At 32.4% G+C, this 17,465-nt stretch overlaps 1 protein-coding gene across 19 annotated transcripts in view; it reads left to right on the top strand.

Annotated features, from left to right (window-relative positions):
- Window positions 1-17,465, top strand: part of LOC127291673 (bromodomain adjacent to zinc finger domain protein 2B-like) — an 81,529-nt gene that overhangs the window by 15,017 nt on the left and 49,047 nt on the right. For 17 of the 19 annotated variants that reach the window (XM_051320881.1, XM_051320886.1, XM_051320882.1 and 14 more), the window contains exon 2: window positions 2,348-2,387. The gene's annotated coding sequence lies outside the window, so the exon portion shown is untranslated. Of the gene's footprint in view, window positions 1-2,347; window positions 2,388-10,364; window positions 11,148-16,551; window positions 16,571-17,465 lie in introns of those variants that run through there. The other 2 variants (XM_051320878.1, XM_051320879.1) reach the window with 2 other exon arrangements.

Raw genomic sequence — 17,465 nt, 5'->3', positions numbered from 1 at the left:
TATCGTTTATGAGTTATCACAAATTAGAAGTGATGACATTTATAAATTAAAAGAGGGATATAATAAGGTATGAAAAGTTTGCAAATGGAGAGCGCATATGAATGAATTATTAAAAAAAAACAGTTCATTTATTTCGAACAAACACTGAAAATTCAATATTTGTTGCCTCGTGTATAAAAAAATATTTCATCTTATAGTTTTCTTGAAATATGAAAAATGTTCACTCGTCATAAATCTTAATGATGACAGATATAAAGAAATTGCAATTGCTTTTAACTTTTATGATATTTATAAATTAATAATATTTCATATGATTTATTTAATAATTTTCTTAAAATAACCAGAATTCTGGTTATTCTAAAAGTCATTTCCAGTATTGTTACTCGTACAAATTTTTAAATGTTTAACAAAATTTAGAAAAGGTTGATAAGTTAAATGCTTTTTCATATCCTGCTATTAAGAATTGACTGATGTTAAAAAAGACCATTATTGAAGAGAGAGAGAGAGAGAAAGAGAGGAAAAGCGATAAGCCTCTTAAGAAAATTGAAAGTAGATCTTTCTGTATAATATTCAATATTGGAAAGATTAAATTTTTTTGGTACTGATCAAATATGGTTTGCTTATTTCGATATATAGTTATAGTTTCGTATCTATAGACAATGTAATGGATTTTACCTATAACGTTGGATCGGTACATACATGTAATTGTCGATGACGCGTGCGCTGTAATATGGTATATATACATGTTCTCTGATATATTGAGCTCTCTCTCTCTCCCCTGTTATTGCAGGAAACACAAATACTCCATTTTAACTGTGACTGTCTTCCTTTCTGCTATTCGATAATAAACATTCCATGTGATTGATCATTGCGATCAATAATAATGATTGGTGTTGGATAAGGAAAAATATTTTTTTGGAAATAAAAATCTACTCTCTTTTTTTTTATTAGTATACTCTCTCCAAATCGAGTAGTTTTCAATTTTTGGCTGATATTCTTTCGACTTTACAGATTGTACAAAGGTATTTTTTATATTTCTTATCAAAAATCGAGTATGACTCTGGCAATTTTTGGTATTCTTTTCTAAAATGTTTCAGAATTTTCTTATTGCATATAAGATGCTGTCTTTAAAGATACGGAAAACAGTAGATAAGGTATGACTTCTAATAGTTGATAATTAGGAATATTGAAATAGAATTTGACGAGAATTGGTGGGTTCTGTCGACGTTGCATTGGGCTTTGGCTTCCTTCTATTCGCGCGGTGGGTCATTCGGTTATTTATGGCACTCGCTATGCCGCGCGGTTTGAACGACGACGAGCTGCGACGAGGGGTTGAACGGAGTGTATGGCCGGGAAGCGGTTTTCAGGGAGGTGGGATAGAGAGAGAAATAGTGAAAGGGGTATGAGGGAAAGCATTGGCAGAAAGAGAGAGAGAGAGAGAGAGAGATAGAGATGCCAGAAGGTAGAAGGGGTTGGCCAAGCTTGTACCGCGTGTAGTGAAGTCTATAAAGGAGTGCTTTATTGATCTCAGTTTGAACGCGCACATAGGATACCGATATAGTAGTTCTATAACGGTAGCTTTCTGAATAAGGGGTTCTCCGACGGTATCCACCGGACGAATTTACATCGAATAGGCACTTGAAACTTTGAACCTGGGTTACACTTTCAGAAAAAGAATATACAACTTCAATATATTTCAAGAACTTCAATATATATCGTTAAATCACTTAATTAATTGCAATATTCTTAAATTTCCTATAACAATTAGGATTTCAAAATTTCATTGGGTTTACCATTCTATATATAAAAACTGATATTTCTTTCTGTTTCAATGATATTATAATTTGCATCTATTGTGTTTAGCTCCTATAATGGATTTTAATTGGAAATACCTCGTAAACAAGTGGCAATACTAATCTCAATAATTGTTTTGGATTCCTATTGCAATTCTGCTTGAAGCTGATAATACCCGGCTCAAGTGACTTTAGAGAAAATAATGTCAATTTTCTACTGTTTTATATATATATTATACTCATGCCAAATAGATTTGCAAGTTGGCTACAATTCAAGAGTGTATATTTTACTGTTAGATTATAGTTTTGATCGTTGATTTCGCGTATTTTATCGTCAGGATACATATATAACATGTTTGGGAAAACAGTTTTGAAAGTGACATCTATATAGGTAAAATCGGATAAAATACAGTATAAGCTTTCTATGCAAATTATCCCCTCTTGTATAAACAAACCCCTCTTTCGAAATACATATATATTTCTCAACCTGTTGACAAACTAATTAAATATAATATTTTTTCACATATTAATTTTTTATTTTTTTCATTTTACAGATAGAGAAGCAACATCTGGAAGAATAATCACTCCCAATTGGTGAGTTTTTAACGTTATTAATCTTAATATAAATTAATATTTAACTCTATATTGATAAATCGCGAATGATCCAAAGAATCGTAAAAGAATTTAATTGTATTCTGTTAGTTGTGCGAGGGAAAATTGTTTGCATATTTGTTTCTTTTTTTTTTTTATTTATGTAGAATTCGTGCGATTCATTAAACTGCTCTTAGAAAGCTTTCCATGGTCTAGGTCACCGGGTCAATCGATGAGGTATATAGGGTTATGCATTGCACCTCACTAAAATAGTTAAATAAAAAAAAAAAAAAAAAAAAAAAATTGCCTATTTGTCATAACAATATTAAATGGAAACATTTTCTTTGATAAATACCATATGTAAGCGTTTCCTGTACGTTGTGTACGTTGACTACAAATTTACAACTGTCCGTGATGGTAATAAGCTCTAATGAGTATTGAGGATACAATACATACATACTACTCTTAAACGCGCACACACAATCTCTTGTTCGAAGGTCAAAGACATGATATTGGCAACCAAGAACTGCACTGCGGTTTGAAAAGTGTTATTGACGATAAAAGTAAAGTAATAAAATTCGATGAGATACACATATGTGTGTGATATGAACCTTGTGCTACTATCCTAATCATCAGCGTTCTAAAAAAGGTGAAAAAAAAAGATTTCTTTACTTTAATGTCAGTAATTTTTCTTATCCTGTATCAATTTTATATAAAATCCAAATATGATTGATATAAATAGTTTTTTTTTATTCATTGGCAAATTATTATATGGAATTCAATTGGGTCTAATTTTGATTTACAACATAAACCTCTGGTACGTGATTGAAAATGTATTTAATCTTCAATTATTGACCTCGGCTGCAAGTTGATTAGCACTTACTGGTCTGATATATTGTGTATAAATTTTGTGGGATCTGTAACCTATTGATTTTTGGTTCTATATATTTGCGACATTAGGTAATTAATATTGAGTAATAGGTACCCTTATATTACACAATAAACATTTTGGAAATTAACAATATGTGAACGTCTGGTTAAACTTCGATTACAATAAGGATTATATTCGTTTTAATGTTAAAGCAAAAATAATCCTTATTGTAATCCACCTTTTCAGGAGGACGTTCACATTTTAGTAACTTTATAGTTTCTAACTATCGAATAACTTTTGAGTATGATCTATTTGATAGCTCTATTCTATGTCACATTATCTAAATTCATAAGTAGCTCATCTCTGATAAATCCCAATATTACAGGTTAACTAATGCAATTAAAAAATAGTTATTAATTCATTTTTCTTAGAGGAATAATTTGCCGTAGTGATAGATTGTTACTTTTTTTTTTTTTTTTTGTCCGATTATGTGTGTTCTCTTCTCGGTTGACTCCCTTTTATTTCATGTGATCATTCACTCGCTTCCCTAATACAATTCTCCCCTTATATTCTTCGCATACGGAATACAAACTTCTCTCGAAGAACGAACGAACCAAACGAGACAGACATCCTACCAAGAAAAAACAAAGAGAGGAAGCCACAAAGATATCCAAGCTCCGGTAAAGTCAAGATAGAGGATAGAATAGAGGAGGTGGTGGGGCAAAGAGGTCATACAAAACCTCAAAGGGAATGTCTCCTACTGAGAGTTGTGGACAGAAAGAGATAGAATAAAGACGAGGGCGAGTTAGGTAAAGGTGAGAGAAGAGGGGTAAAAATGCTTATGGGGGGTAAAAGGGACAAAAAAATAGAATGCAAAAAAAGATTGTACGGGTAGAGGCTCATCGGGAAAGATGGATTATAGGTTGACGAGAGAGAGAGAGAGAGGAGGTTACATGAAAAAAGGGCGAAAAGAGGAGAAAAAGAGCGAGAGAGACAGAAAAAAACGGAGACGGACAGATAGAAAGTCCATGCAGTGTGCCAAAGAGTAGTAGCGCGTGCTCGCAAACTCTGGCACGTCCCTCTCTAGCCACCCTTCAACCCCCCTCGCTGCCACCCTTTTCTTCCTTTTCGTATTTTCCCCTCTCCAATCTCCTCTCTCAACATTCGCCCTACGAAAGGCCGCCGCGTGTATAGTGGCTCTCTCTCTCTCTCTCTCTCTCTTTCCATTTAATACCCGTTCTTCCATTTCTCCTCCCGACCCTTTTGCGCTCTTCTATGTTCCTCCTCACGTTCCTCTCTTCCTCTTGCCACTGACGCTGCTGGTTCTTCCTTTCCCTCCCCCTCAATCCCCGAATGCCCCTCTCATAAACCCTCAGGCAACTCTTCAGAACTCGTACGACAGCAGCTCGGCGATTATCTTTTGTCCGATCATATACGTTGCGCCGCGCATGGGTATACGAGAGTTTTTTTTTTCTCTCCTTTTTTTTCGGGGAGGAACATTTTGTCGAAAAATCATAAATACCCCTCTCATTGATAATTAGAATTTGTTGACGTGATTGCTGTTCTATAGAAACATTATAGTTAAGTTGAAAGTATCAAATAAATATTTACTTAAACCAAATAATATTTATTTAACTGTAAAAAGAAAGTACCGATTTTAGAACCAAATGACAATTTATTACCTAAAGTCGGTATTAAATTCATTCGTTTTAGAGATAAATATATATTTATCAAAAAAAAAAAAGTAGGGCATATATTCGATATAGTTTTTTAATTTCGTTTGTATTTCAAAATTCATGGATTGCGTCCACATTCGCACCCTTAAGTGGGTACGTTATTTTAATCGGATTTTTAAACGAGTATAAGGTCACAAGAGTTGCGCGCAGATGTATGTATATATGAGGAGAAGAGAGTACACAGAATAAGAGAGAAAGAGGGTGGAAGGAAAATGAATAAATTATATCAGTTGAAACTCAGGGAGAGAAAGATTTTAATCCGGTAAATGAGTTGAATAATGATTTTTAATTGCAGTTTGTTGCAAAGTATTAAAAAAAAAAAATTCATAGGAAATTATTTTCTTATTTTCAATTAATTTAGCATATATTTAAAAATCTATCCATGTAGAAGAGTGTAATAAGAGAAATCTATATAAAAATGTATATTATTGAGGGGGAAAAATAGAGGGCAAGACAATCGTCACGCCTTGTTGTTATCGAAGTCGAGAACGTCAACCTTCTCTTACATTATATCTTATTTATTTCTTGTTTTTATTATTTACTTTTTTTCCCAATATTTCTTTGCGTCATCAACGTTTTTGTATGTATATATATATATATATATATATATAATACAAATTTGCATGAATTAAAAAATATTCTCTTGAGATGAAAAAAATGTATTTATCAGTTATATGTTCCTTTGACGTAGATTGATCCGAGAAATGTGAATATACACCGCGAGAGAATCTTTTGATATTTAACTATAAAGAAAGTCCGAGTTTCTCGTATACAGTAAACGCAAAGGCCTGAAATATCGAGCGTCTTGGCTCTATTTTACACAGTTATATAGATTCACCTACAAAACGCTTTTATTTATCAGGAATATTCTTTTTTTTTTTTTTTGTCGGAAAACGAAATTTCGAAACAAGAAAAATTCTTCTCTTTATATATTCATGACTTTCAAATAATATCAAGATATATTTCTTATCAGATGACAAAACACGTTTGGTCATTCAATCGTCAGTTGTGCTAGATAAGATAAGATTTAATATATTTATTTATTTCTTTATTTTTGAATTAGTGAATATTTTATCTTATTTAAAAAACCTAATTTAGATTTTCATTTAAATTCTTTACATAGAGAAAATTTATCTTCAATATTTAGGAAAATTTTTGAATAATTCAATAATAAATGTTTCTGTGTATAGGTGTGTATATATTTTGATACTTGGGGTATGTAATAATATTTTAGTGGATGAATATATTGCAGTAGCAAGTTTTCCTGGTTTTCGCGCACCATGGCCGAAGTCTTTTGCGACAGAGTTGGAAAATCGTTCGTTCACTAGATTCCACAAGCTGGCCAAGAAACTTGGCACCGACTCAAAGCATCGATTCTCCTCCGCGCGCCGGTCCACCTTTACTTTTGCATTCCCCTGCACGCCGAATTACGGGTAGATTTCGCCTCGGGCGCACTGCAAAAGCGCCCCTTAACAGAGTCTTAAGTCGTCACTAAGATTATCAAACATACCGTGAATTCCAGAGAAATTTTCCCCCCTCTCCCCACTTTTCTTCTTCTTTTTATACCCAAAAGCAATCTAATAGAGAGAGAGAGAGAGAGAGAGAAGGAAAATGGGAAAAGGATTCGTGAAAAACAATTATAAGTCTGTCAAAAGAATTTCTTGAAAAGTTTGTAATAAAAATTATTTCCACTTATTTGAAGTTGAAATTTTCCTTTTTGAAATGCGCAATTTCTTTTCTATTTTCTTTTTTTTTTTGGGAGGGAAAATTGATTCTTCAATGATCGGAGACCTTCACGGAATGATGTGACTCAGTCTCTGGAATTTCCATTCTGTATATACCTACCTGACTGGCTAATTTGCTGTAGCATTCTATTCAAAGCGAGGGGCTGATCACTCACGAGTCGACCCGACGTTACAGACTTTACTTCGTCTTAATTCGTGCTAACTCGCACTATTCGTAGTTACTCGGGCTATTCGTAGTTACTCGGGTTATTCGAAGTTACTCGCGCTATTCGTACTGCCTTACAACGAAAGAAAACCCATAAGCCACATTGTCGCTTCAGTCGCTTTTTACCAGTGTCTATATACAGAACTCGACCAAAGCGACAATGTGGCTTATGTGTGTTTTTCCGTTGTAGGGCAGCGTAAATACTCTGAGTCGACTCTACTTTAGCCATTCCTATCCACTCGATTGAATTTTGGCCTTATTATTAAAAAATATTTATAAACTATTAGAATATGTATTTATTTGTAATTAATTTTCTAATCATATTTATATTTTAAATTGATTATTTTATTATTAAATTTATTAGTTAGTAATAATTAACATAATTAATATAATATTGTCTAAATTGTTGAACCATAAAATTTTTTTATATGAAGTGGAACGCCAAGGCCTAATTCATTTTATAATTTGTCTCAAAAATGTTGACGGAATTTGTCCATTACACTAGTATTATTAACTTCCTTGCTGCTCATGGTTTTTCAAAAGTTAAATTCACAACTCACTTAAAAACTATATATTCAGATTGAAAATTTTAAGTTTTCTTGACGAACAGTCAAGGACTGACTGATCTGTCAGTGAGTATTTTGAAGTGAAAAATGCTCGGTAAAAGGTACAAACATTTTGCGAAAGGATGGGTTTTACAATTTAAACACTAAAAAAAATGGTTAAGAATTTTAAGTATCGCATCGTTGTAAAGATATTAAAAATTATATTACAGGTCAGAGTTGCAACAACTCAATCTGCTTTTCAATTGTGCATAGAGAACTGAGAGAGTCAGGTATATTCTTGTACGTAAGGAAAAGAGAAGGAAAGCATGAACTCTGTTCTCAACTACTTCTTAAGAGGGAAAAGCGTTTGACACATACATACTACCTCGCGCGAAACTGAGCTCCACTGGAGACGGAGAACTTTCCTAAATACTAGCAATACTCCCAAAAACTCACCCGAGACTCGCTTTTACTCGTCGTTATTCATCGTTATTCGTCTATCTCGCACCGCTTCTACTACTACTCCCCACTATTCTACGCTATTCCGCCTTATTTTATGTTATTTTGTTAACTCGTTTTAAATTTCGTTATTCTCTGTACTCGAGAAATATCGACAACTTAACATTTTAATCACAGAACTGCAAAAATATTCGTTTTAAGCGAGTGAAGTACTCGAGAGTGATCAGCCCCTCGATTCAAAGCAAAATTATCTTTCGTTACCAGAGCTAGAATATTCACTTTTAGAGTTGAAATTCTGTTTTCGAGACTCAATTCCAAATAAAACCGCTTAGTACTTTTGTAATTTTCAATTATTATAAAGTCCCAAATTTGTTTGAGAGAAAAATTTATATGGAACGCGGAATGAAAAAAAATATGTATAGGTTTAATCTCATCATAATTAATCAACGTGGATTATTAACCGGAAATTTATCCATACCTGATCAATGGAAAGGGAAACAAGAGTGAAAAACGTGGAAAGATAAAAAATACATAAGAGATGAATAAAAAAAGGTTTATAAAATATGAAAGGATTGATGGTGAGGTTCAATTGTATCAAATTGAAATTGAATTCGTTGAGTTTGTTGTCAATAAAAATAATAATTTTGTTCGCCCTCGAAAGAAGAGAATAAAATAATATTCTCCCTCTCCGTTTGACAATTATTATTATTATATTTTTCTCTGTGATCATTTGCCAATGACGCAGGTGAGAAATCTAAAAGGTCCCGCAAGAGAGGCTCGATTATATTTTTTCCCCCTGACGAAAATGAATACCTTAAACATGCTTGACAACCTCGATTTTTTAACGGTGTTTCAATCATAGCCTTGGATTTTTTCTGTGTTCTAGTTTTTACATCAAATCTTCTGATCTACATTCAAGAATTATATTCAAAAATATTGTTTTTAATTTCTTGCTTTTTAATACGAAAAAATTTCTGATTTTAGTATTCCATTTTTTAAAAACAGTGCATAAATTTTAAAGTATATGTTCTATAATGTATCGAGATTTTAGAAAATGCAGGAGTCTTCTATAAAAGGAAATTCTACACCTTTTCGCAGGAGATTTTCAGTATATATCTGAAAAGATTACTGGAATTTCAAGAGAGAGAGAGAGAAATCCCAGTATTCCTCGAGGTAACAGGAGATGTTAAGCGTTTCGAAAATGTAACGAGAATTGTTTGCCTTATATACTTGATAGTTTGCTAAAAAAAAAAAAAAATGTTTAATAGATTTTAAAAGCTTTCAAAATTGTTCTTCGGAAGCTAAAAAATTGCAAAATTTTCTCAAATAATTCAAAATATTCCTTTTGAAATGCATTCAAAGTTTATTTTGAAATCCTAAATTTAAATTTTCTCAAAACTATTTCTTAAAAATTTTAACGCAATGAAGTCACAGAATTCTATAGTCTTGGAAATCTTGACGAACTTCCAATTTGTATTAGATGAATTTTAACGAAGTTAAACTTTCGTTCAGCAGTAAAAATAAATCAATTTTTTTTTTTTATTGAAATTCCACTGTTTGGAGTGGGAATTTTAAAGCAGATTCTGATTTTTCTCTTGCTTTTCGAAAGAATATAATATTATTATGAGTTTTAGAATTATAAATTTACTTCATTATAAAAAATGAATGAAATTGAAACAAAAGCTATATTACAATAGTGGTCCATTATAATTAATAAAAATTCATCCTCTCGGCAAACTCTGTATCAAATGTACTTTTCTGTCATTGACAGTTCTCTTTTTATAGTTTTTTTTCCGTTATATTCCTCCATCCCACACAAGCCCTTTCTATATACAGTGAAAACAGGTGAAATTCTCTCTCCCACTCTGCGCAGTTGATTTCTCCACCCACGAACGAATCTCCATTCGTTACAAATAAATCCATCTCCGTTTCGTACTATCTTCCGTCACTCCTCATTTCCCGAAAGCATCCAACTTCCTGTGTCACTTCGTATTCAATTTTTTTTTCTCTGTTTCATTGACACAAACCTTGTGCTTTTGTAAAAGTTTGCGTCAGCTGGTAAACGAGGAAGATGACTCTGATCAGTTGTTTGTTTATTTTTTTTTTTTTTTTTGAGGTAAATTTGGTTTTTTTTTTTTCTCAATATGGAAACAATAGAGAATGGTTTGGATAGAGAACGAAAACCGTCGTCGTCGTCGTCGTCATCGTTGGATTTGTGGGTTGAGTAGAGTGCAGAGTTGCTGCGCGTGTTGGGTGGTTCGTTGGCGGCGGCGGGACGAAGAGAGGGAGGAAAAGCGGTTCACTCTTATAGAGAGAGAAAAGGGGGATAGGGGAAAACGTGAGTGTCGAGGGGAGCCGAAAGCAGCGAGCGGAGCCGAACGAACGAGAATTGTGGAGAGGGATACGAGAACGCAGCACGAAGACGATGACGACGACACGACTGCGACGAGAACGAACGACCATCTTGCACGCTCGATGCAGCAGGACGCTCGCTCTTGTCCATCGGAGTCGATTTTCCATTGTTTTTCGCGAGTTCTCTCTCATTATCGACAAGTCAAGATTGGCGGGAAAACTCGATCAACCTCGTGTCTCAAACAACGTGTCCCACGTGGTTACTACTGTCGTTTCAATGTGTTAGAGAGCAACGTTAGTGAATAGCCTGTGCGTATATATATATATATGTGTATGTGTATGTGAATGTGTTGGATACAGACCATAGTGTTGGTGTGTCGCGTGCGAGCCATTGTGCCTGTGTGACCTCACCTGTAGGCCCACGCGTGCTGAATTTGTGTTGTGCAGAAGAATAAATAAAAAAAAAAAAACAAGTGTTTCTGTGAAAATTGTGCCAATTGGAATATTATTGAAGATCTTTCATAGTAGCATTTTCGATTGCGGCGGCTTGGGAACACGAGTCAGGAGATTCGTTTTATCGTTGATTCCCTGGCGCTACTACACACATAGGGATTGAGGCTAACTTGGACTTTGCGTGACGTCATTGCATTGGTGATGGTGATATCGACCAAGTGTGCGTGCATGTGCGTGACCCGTGTGACTCGTTCGTGCCTACCTACGCTCGTTTGTTGAGAGTTGAGCGTGAACCAGGAGGAAGAGGTGGTGGAGGTGGAGAGGAGGTTTTTGAGGGGAAGAGGAATCGCTCAACAGACTGATCCGCCTCGAGATTCGTTCCAAACGGCCGAGTTGCGTACGTACACGATCCATACTTTTGTACCCTATAGCTTTTACGACTCGTTTAGCTTCAACTCTGGCTGATTCAAAACTATTGACACAACACAGAGTTTTTTTTTTTTTTAATTGCGATGGTCTTAACTTTTAGTAATCGATGAATCACTAGGGAAAGATTCATTAGAACTAAATCGTAATATGATTATTATGTTAAAATTATGCAATGAAGTACTGTTATTGAAGCAAATTGGCGGAACAGTATGTTATACTTATGAAAAGAAAGCCTCAAGTTGAATTATATCATTTGCTACCATTTTCTCTCCATCGACGAATAGATTATTTCTTCAAAGCCGCACTAAATTTAGATTCTTGCAACTGAATTCTTTAGTTAATTAGTTTTCTTTTCTAGTGTTTTTCAGTTTTTTTTTTTGTAATTTGAATTCATTTCGTTGATTTACATTTATAGAATGCAATGCTAATGTATAGCTGACAATATAATTTCTGACGGATGATCTTATGAAAATTTTAACACGACGATGAATGAATTTCCAATATTTTGTTGCTTTATTAAGATTATCATAGATTCTCGTTTTTACAAAATAAGAGCAGAATGTAAAAAATTTAACTCGATGTTACCATTTATCGCGAATAATCTTCCTCTCGAGAATAGATAGCATCCAGAGGTGAACTATAAATTCAAATGACCGGCCATTGCCCTGCCATCAGGGATGGGAATTTACTACCTGTTAGACACATATCATTGGCTAATTCAGGTTTGAATTAGCGATCCGTTGGCAAATAGAGAAATGTATTTCTCTCTGTTCAATATTACATCAGTAATTTATAGTGTCGTAAGTTTAGAACTACTATTTTGTTAAAAAAAAAAAATTCAAATCTAAATTATTTGATATAGTGATGTTATTCAGAATTCTATTTTTCTAACGGTTTTCTCGTGCCTATTGTAAGATAAGTCAAAAGTGAGAAAAGTTTGACACTTTTAGAAAATAATGTTCGAGCCACAAATGTTGGGTCGCCTCTTGTGGAATTTGTCGCTTTTGTCTTTCACGTTGTTCAGGGCGTACCCCTCTCGTTATAAATACGTGCGAAAGCACGTAGCGAATAGCGGATTACGATGCAATGGCGTCGAGAGAGTACAACGATGGTGTCGCCACCACTTGCGAGTGCATCAGTTTAAATTTTAAACGGAACATCGAACGGAAGCGACGATTCTTTTTTCATGACGACTCGCTCCGACGACTCCTCCGTTACGCTCCTTGAGCACTTCGCATATTCCGCACTTTAAGTTCTAAACCTCATCTCTCTTTCACTGACAAAAAAAAAAAAGTTGTTAAACTAAAAAAAAGTAATACATTTTTAAAAAAGGAATTTTTTTTTTCTCTTTAAAATTATGAATTAACGTGAAATGTATGATTTTAAGTTTGCATCTGTTTATGAATAAAAGTGGTCATGACCTCAGATTTATTGTCCCATTTTCTAAAATATCCATAAAAACCAGTATATGAGTACTATGAGTCTCACCTTTACTGTCTAAACCGTAAACGGTTGATAGTGACATTTTGAATCGCTCGTTTCGAGAACGTTACGGTGGACTATAAAGAAATTCATCGTCTACATTTGTCGAGAGAATATAACGAAACAAACTGGCTTTTATTCTTCATATATTTTTAGTTCTGTTATTGATACTTTTCAACTGGTTACTGATTTTTTAGGTATATATGTATTTCTTTTAATAGTTATTCTTTTCTGTACTTTTGTCTTTCAATTACGAGCAATGAAATTCGCTTTGTCGAAAGATTATATGGACCAAATACAATAGAGAAAGTTTTTTTTGGAATAGGTTCAAATCAAAATCATACCCATGAAATAGTTTCAAAATTTTGATTTGAACTACTTTGACCATCAGACGGAACCTCGTGGGGACTTGTCTTCTTAGTCCTCATCTTCTGTTTTTTCTCATAAAAGTCAGAAGAACATATAAGCAACCACACATTAAAAAAGTTGAAAACATATTGCTTTGCTTTTGTTCGCGTCAAGGCAGTGCGAATCGTGCACAAGTCCTTCCGTGCAAAGAGCCCGGTTTCACGATATTATGCATGTACCTTCTGCTTCTCTCTCTCTATATATATATATATCGATATACATTATAATTTATACGTGTCTCACGAAGGACAGACACTACCGCTCCGCGTGGCTCTCTCCATATTGCCGCATCGTTCTCTTCCACACACGTGAAATCGGATCGCCAAGTGCACTTTATAATTGGATCCCACTTTACATTGGAAACTTTTCCCACGTACACTGTTGGTCAAAAGTATATAAAAACCGCAAATGAAAGATTCACCCATATATATATACTTATTTGCCATATGGGTAATGCAATTGAGAAATTGTTTTAATTATACGGTAATTCTATAATTTGAATTTATGATTAATAATAATGAAATTGAATTAATTTTCAATTTTTATTAATTTTATATCGAAACATTTTGTTCTCTCTTGATTGTCGACATGTTTCTTATTTGCTATATAGGAAGGAAAAGGTTGAAACGGGTGACTAAAGTCCCGTTAGTTCTCAGTTTCCCCTCTCGTTACAGTACTATGCTCACCCTATAGTCAGTGCAGTGCTCTCTTGGTTCTTGTGATCCGTTCATTAATTACCAACCGCTTATTATAGCAATTTCCCGGCACGCGCCCCTCATAATATTGCGAATAAATAGTTAACTTGACTCAATTTGTTAAATTGTTGATATTATAAAATTAAATTATTCAATGTCACTATGCATCAAGGATACAGAAATTATTATATTTATCATAAAAAAAAAATTTATTTCACTCATATAATTGGTTACTATATTATTAATAATAAATATTTACTTGAACCAAATAATTTTTATTTGAATTGTATCACAAAAAATTATAAGGTATTAAAATAAGCTGCAACGCTTATTTTAATGCCTTTTAATTTTCTGTGATTTAAACCAATAATTTTTAAATATCATTTAATAATAATTAAATAAATATTTATTTTGATAATAGTTATACCGCATATTTTAATTAAATTTTTTTTTATATATAAATTTAATTTAATTAGAAAAAAATTTAGTTGAATAAAAAATATTTTTCGTATTTAATTTATTTTTCATTATTGTAATTAAATTTTGTTGAACTAATTAAGATTTAGTGAGTGATGTTTATTTCATAATTAATAGATTTCTTTTCATAATGTTAGAATTTATTTTTATCATGTTAAACTATGTTTTATTCATCAGGGATTATAAAGTTAAATTTTCGATACTCTTCGAGTCTAAATTTACATAATACATAAATGGCAGTAGGTGATAATTTAATTTTTTTTTTTTTTTAAAGAATCCGAAAACAACCAAAATCAAAGATGAAAAAATAGGTTTAAAAAGTTATTTTGTGGTTTTAAAGTTTTTAAATGTTTTTAAACTAGTTTTTCTCTCTCTGTGTGACAAATTGTACTTTTTAATTCGCTTTGATATGATATTCATTAACGCGAATATTCACATCGGCACCCCTTTTTACTTAACTTTTATACTAAACTCGCGCATTTATATATATATAAAATGTGTGAGTTTGTGTATATGTGTGCGAGTGAGTTTTACTGATACAAGCAAAGTAAACGATTCTCAGAGCAAAGTAACGAGTAGTAAAGTGATCCCTTGTGAGCAGGTGCAAATAGAGCGTGACGTGGCCGAAAATGAGTGGTATATCTATTTTACTGACACAAACTATTGATTTTTCCCCACTCATTTAATAGTACAGATAATTTAATAATTTCATCTATTATTGTTTGAAAAAATTAATTTATTTGTCATTCAAAAAATTGAATTTTTTTTTATTAAAACTTTTTCCCTAATAGAGCCGCTAAAAATGGGAAAATTATTAATAATTCGCGATAGTAAAAAAAAAAAAAATATTTGAGTTGGGTGAAAAAAAATTTTTTTTTTTTTTTGGTTTGAAAATATTGAAAAGCTGTTGAGATATTAATTTTTTTTTTCAATTGAAATAATTAATGTCGAAATCACGAAAAAGCGATTTGCGCGCATTGATTCAGTCGTGAAACAATGGCCACACACACTTCTCGCGAAAACTCGAAGTAAAGGTCGATGCACCTGCAAACTGTTATATGTTTCGAGATAAACTTGCACGTCAATTCTCTTATAGTTTTTTTTTTTTTTTTTTTTTATATATATTATAATGCCTCATAATTTCTTGAAAAATCATTACATATAAAAAAGGACTTAAAAAATCAACTTATATATTTGCTTCTCTTCGCTTTTGTGTGATTAATGACTCATTTATATTTTCACCTCTTTTTTATTTGACTATATAATATTTTTTTCTGATTTTTTTTTGTAAATTTCAAATTCTCAAATAAATTATTTCTCGAAGCCAAATATAATTTTTGAGTTAATTAAATTTTATTTGTTTCAAGTACAGAAATTCAAATAAAATTTATTTAATTCAAATAAATATTTAATGAAAAAAGGTTTTGAATGAAATAAATTTTTTTTTCAGTGTAACAGTGTATTTATTTATCAATGAAAAATCATAGTGGCTAAACTAGAATGTATTAGCATTCATCCATGTTGTTGTCGTTGTCAGTCGAATAAGAAGGGTGAAAGAGAGAGAGCGGAGGGCACGCATATTTCTGAACATGACGCACCTTGGGCACTGGGCTTGGCTCTCGGAGAAATTCACTCACGAGAGAGAAACAGTGAGAGAGAGAGAGAGAATGATAAAAAGGACGAGATTGCAGGAAAAGAGATGGAATGATAAAAAAAAAATAGGGGGGAAAAGATATCTGTAGAATTAAGAGAGAGGGAGAGTTTGTGATAAAGAAAGAGAAAAAGAAACGGAACAAAGTGGATACTAGTGTGGCAACTTTACTTTATACTATATGGGCACAAGACGAATACGCATTCGCGACAACGACGACGAAGACGACGCCAAACGACATCGCGTCATTCTCACGCTGCAATTTATTTTCCTCTTCTTCACTCTTCTTGTATATCCTTTAGCTCACAGTTTTTCCTTCTCTTCGCGCAATGCTTATATACTTGCAATCCATTTACGTTTGCTTTATATAAATGGAGATAAAGCGAAAATTATTAACTTGACACACGTTTTTCAAAAATGATAAATTATTAATTTATCATTTATTACATTTATAATTTACATTTGTAAAAAAAAATTCTGTGATTGATATCATTTTTTTATTTTTTTATTAACTATTTAAAATTAATTGAACTATTGTCATTAAATAATTTTTGCAATTTTTTTTTATTTACAATTTCTGATTCTATATCTAGCACGTTTTAATGTTTACTTTTTTTTTTTTTTGTTTTAGGTAAGTGTGTCATTTGGAAATTGCCTCATTGCTTTGCCCCAAATCTGGTGAGATAAATAATTTATTTTTGCTGGAACTATAAGCCAATAGTAGAGTGAAAAAAAATTCTTTAAATAATTAAAAGAACAAATTCTTTTTCTAATTTATTTTCTGATTTTTTTTATTTTTCTTTATGTTTCGGAAATAAAACTGTTCCTTTTTTTTTAATTATTATATTTATTATTATTATTATTATTATTATTATTATTATTATTATTATTATTAGGTATATTTTCTCAATTAAATAAATATTAAAAGTTAATTTAAAAGAAGTTATCGAAAAGTACTGTTTTTTTTTTTATTAACGAGATGGCTATATAGTAATTTTTGTGAATCGATGATTTGAAAAATGATTTTATTAAAATTCTCGCGTTATTTGCGAGAGATTGCAATATTGTAATGTTATGTTGGCAATTCTGGATTGGACCAATGCGACAATTTCTCTTTATACCGACAAGTCTCGTCGACAATCGCGTGACCACACGAATGTAATTGAGCTCGCAGCGAGACGGTTTAATAAGCCTCTATGTGTGCGTGTTATAGCCTGATTTTTCAAGGATTCAAAGAAGGCCTGTGTGAGACGACGACGACGACGATTCGATAATTTTATTCACTTCGCGCACATTTCACATTTATAATTCAGTGCAAACTCACCTAAACTTCTTCGATATCAAACCTTTTCTTTTTTTTTCATCGTTATTTCAATTGGTTTCTTTTTTTAGATCCTATATACTTCTCAAATACCGTTAAGCAAAAAAAAAAAATATTTTTTTTTTGGTATATACAGTCGAACCTAATTTGATTGTAACAATGTCAAAAAAAAAAGTGTTTTAGTTCCGATTTTTGATAGATTTATCACATTTAGTTAAGATTTTTTGTGCTTTATAAAAGTCTGTGATAGAA

Source organism: Leptopilina boulardi, unplaced genomic scaffold (genome assembly GCF_019393585.1).
Source record: "Leptopilina boulardi isolate dan_hultmark-lab unplaced genomic scaffold, ZJU_Lbou_2.1 LbouV2_150, whole genome shotgun sequence".
Lineage (NCBI taxonomy): Eukaryota > Metazoa > Arthropoda > Insecta > Hymenoptera > Figitidae > Leptopilina > Leptopilina boulardi.
This window is presented reverse-complemented; position numbering and strand designations above follow the sequence as displayed.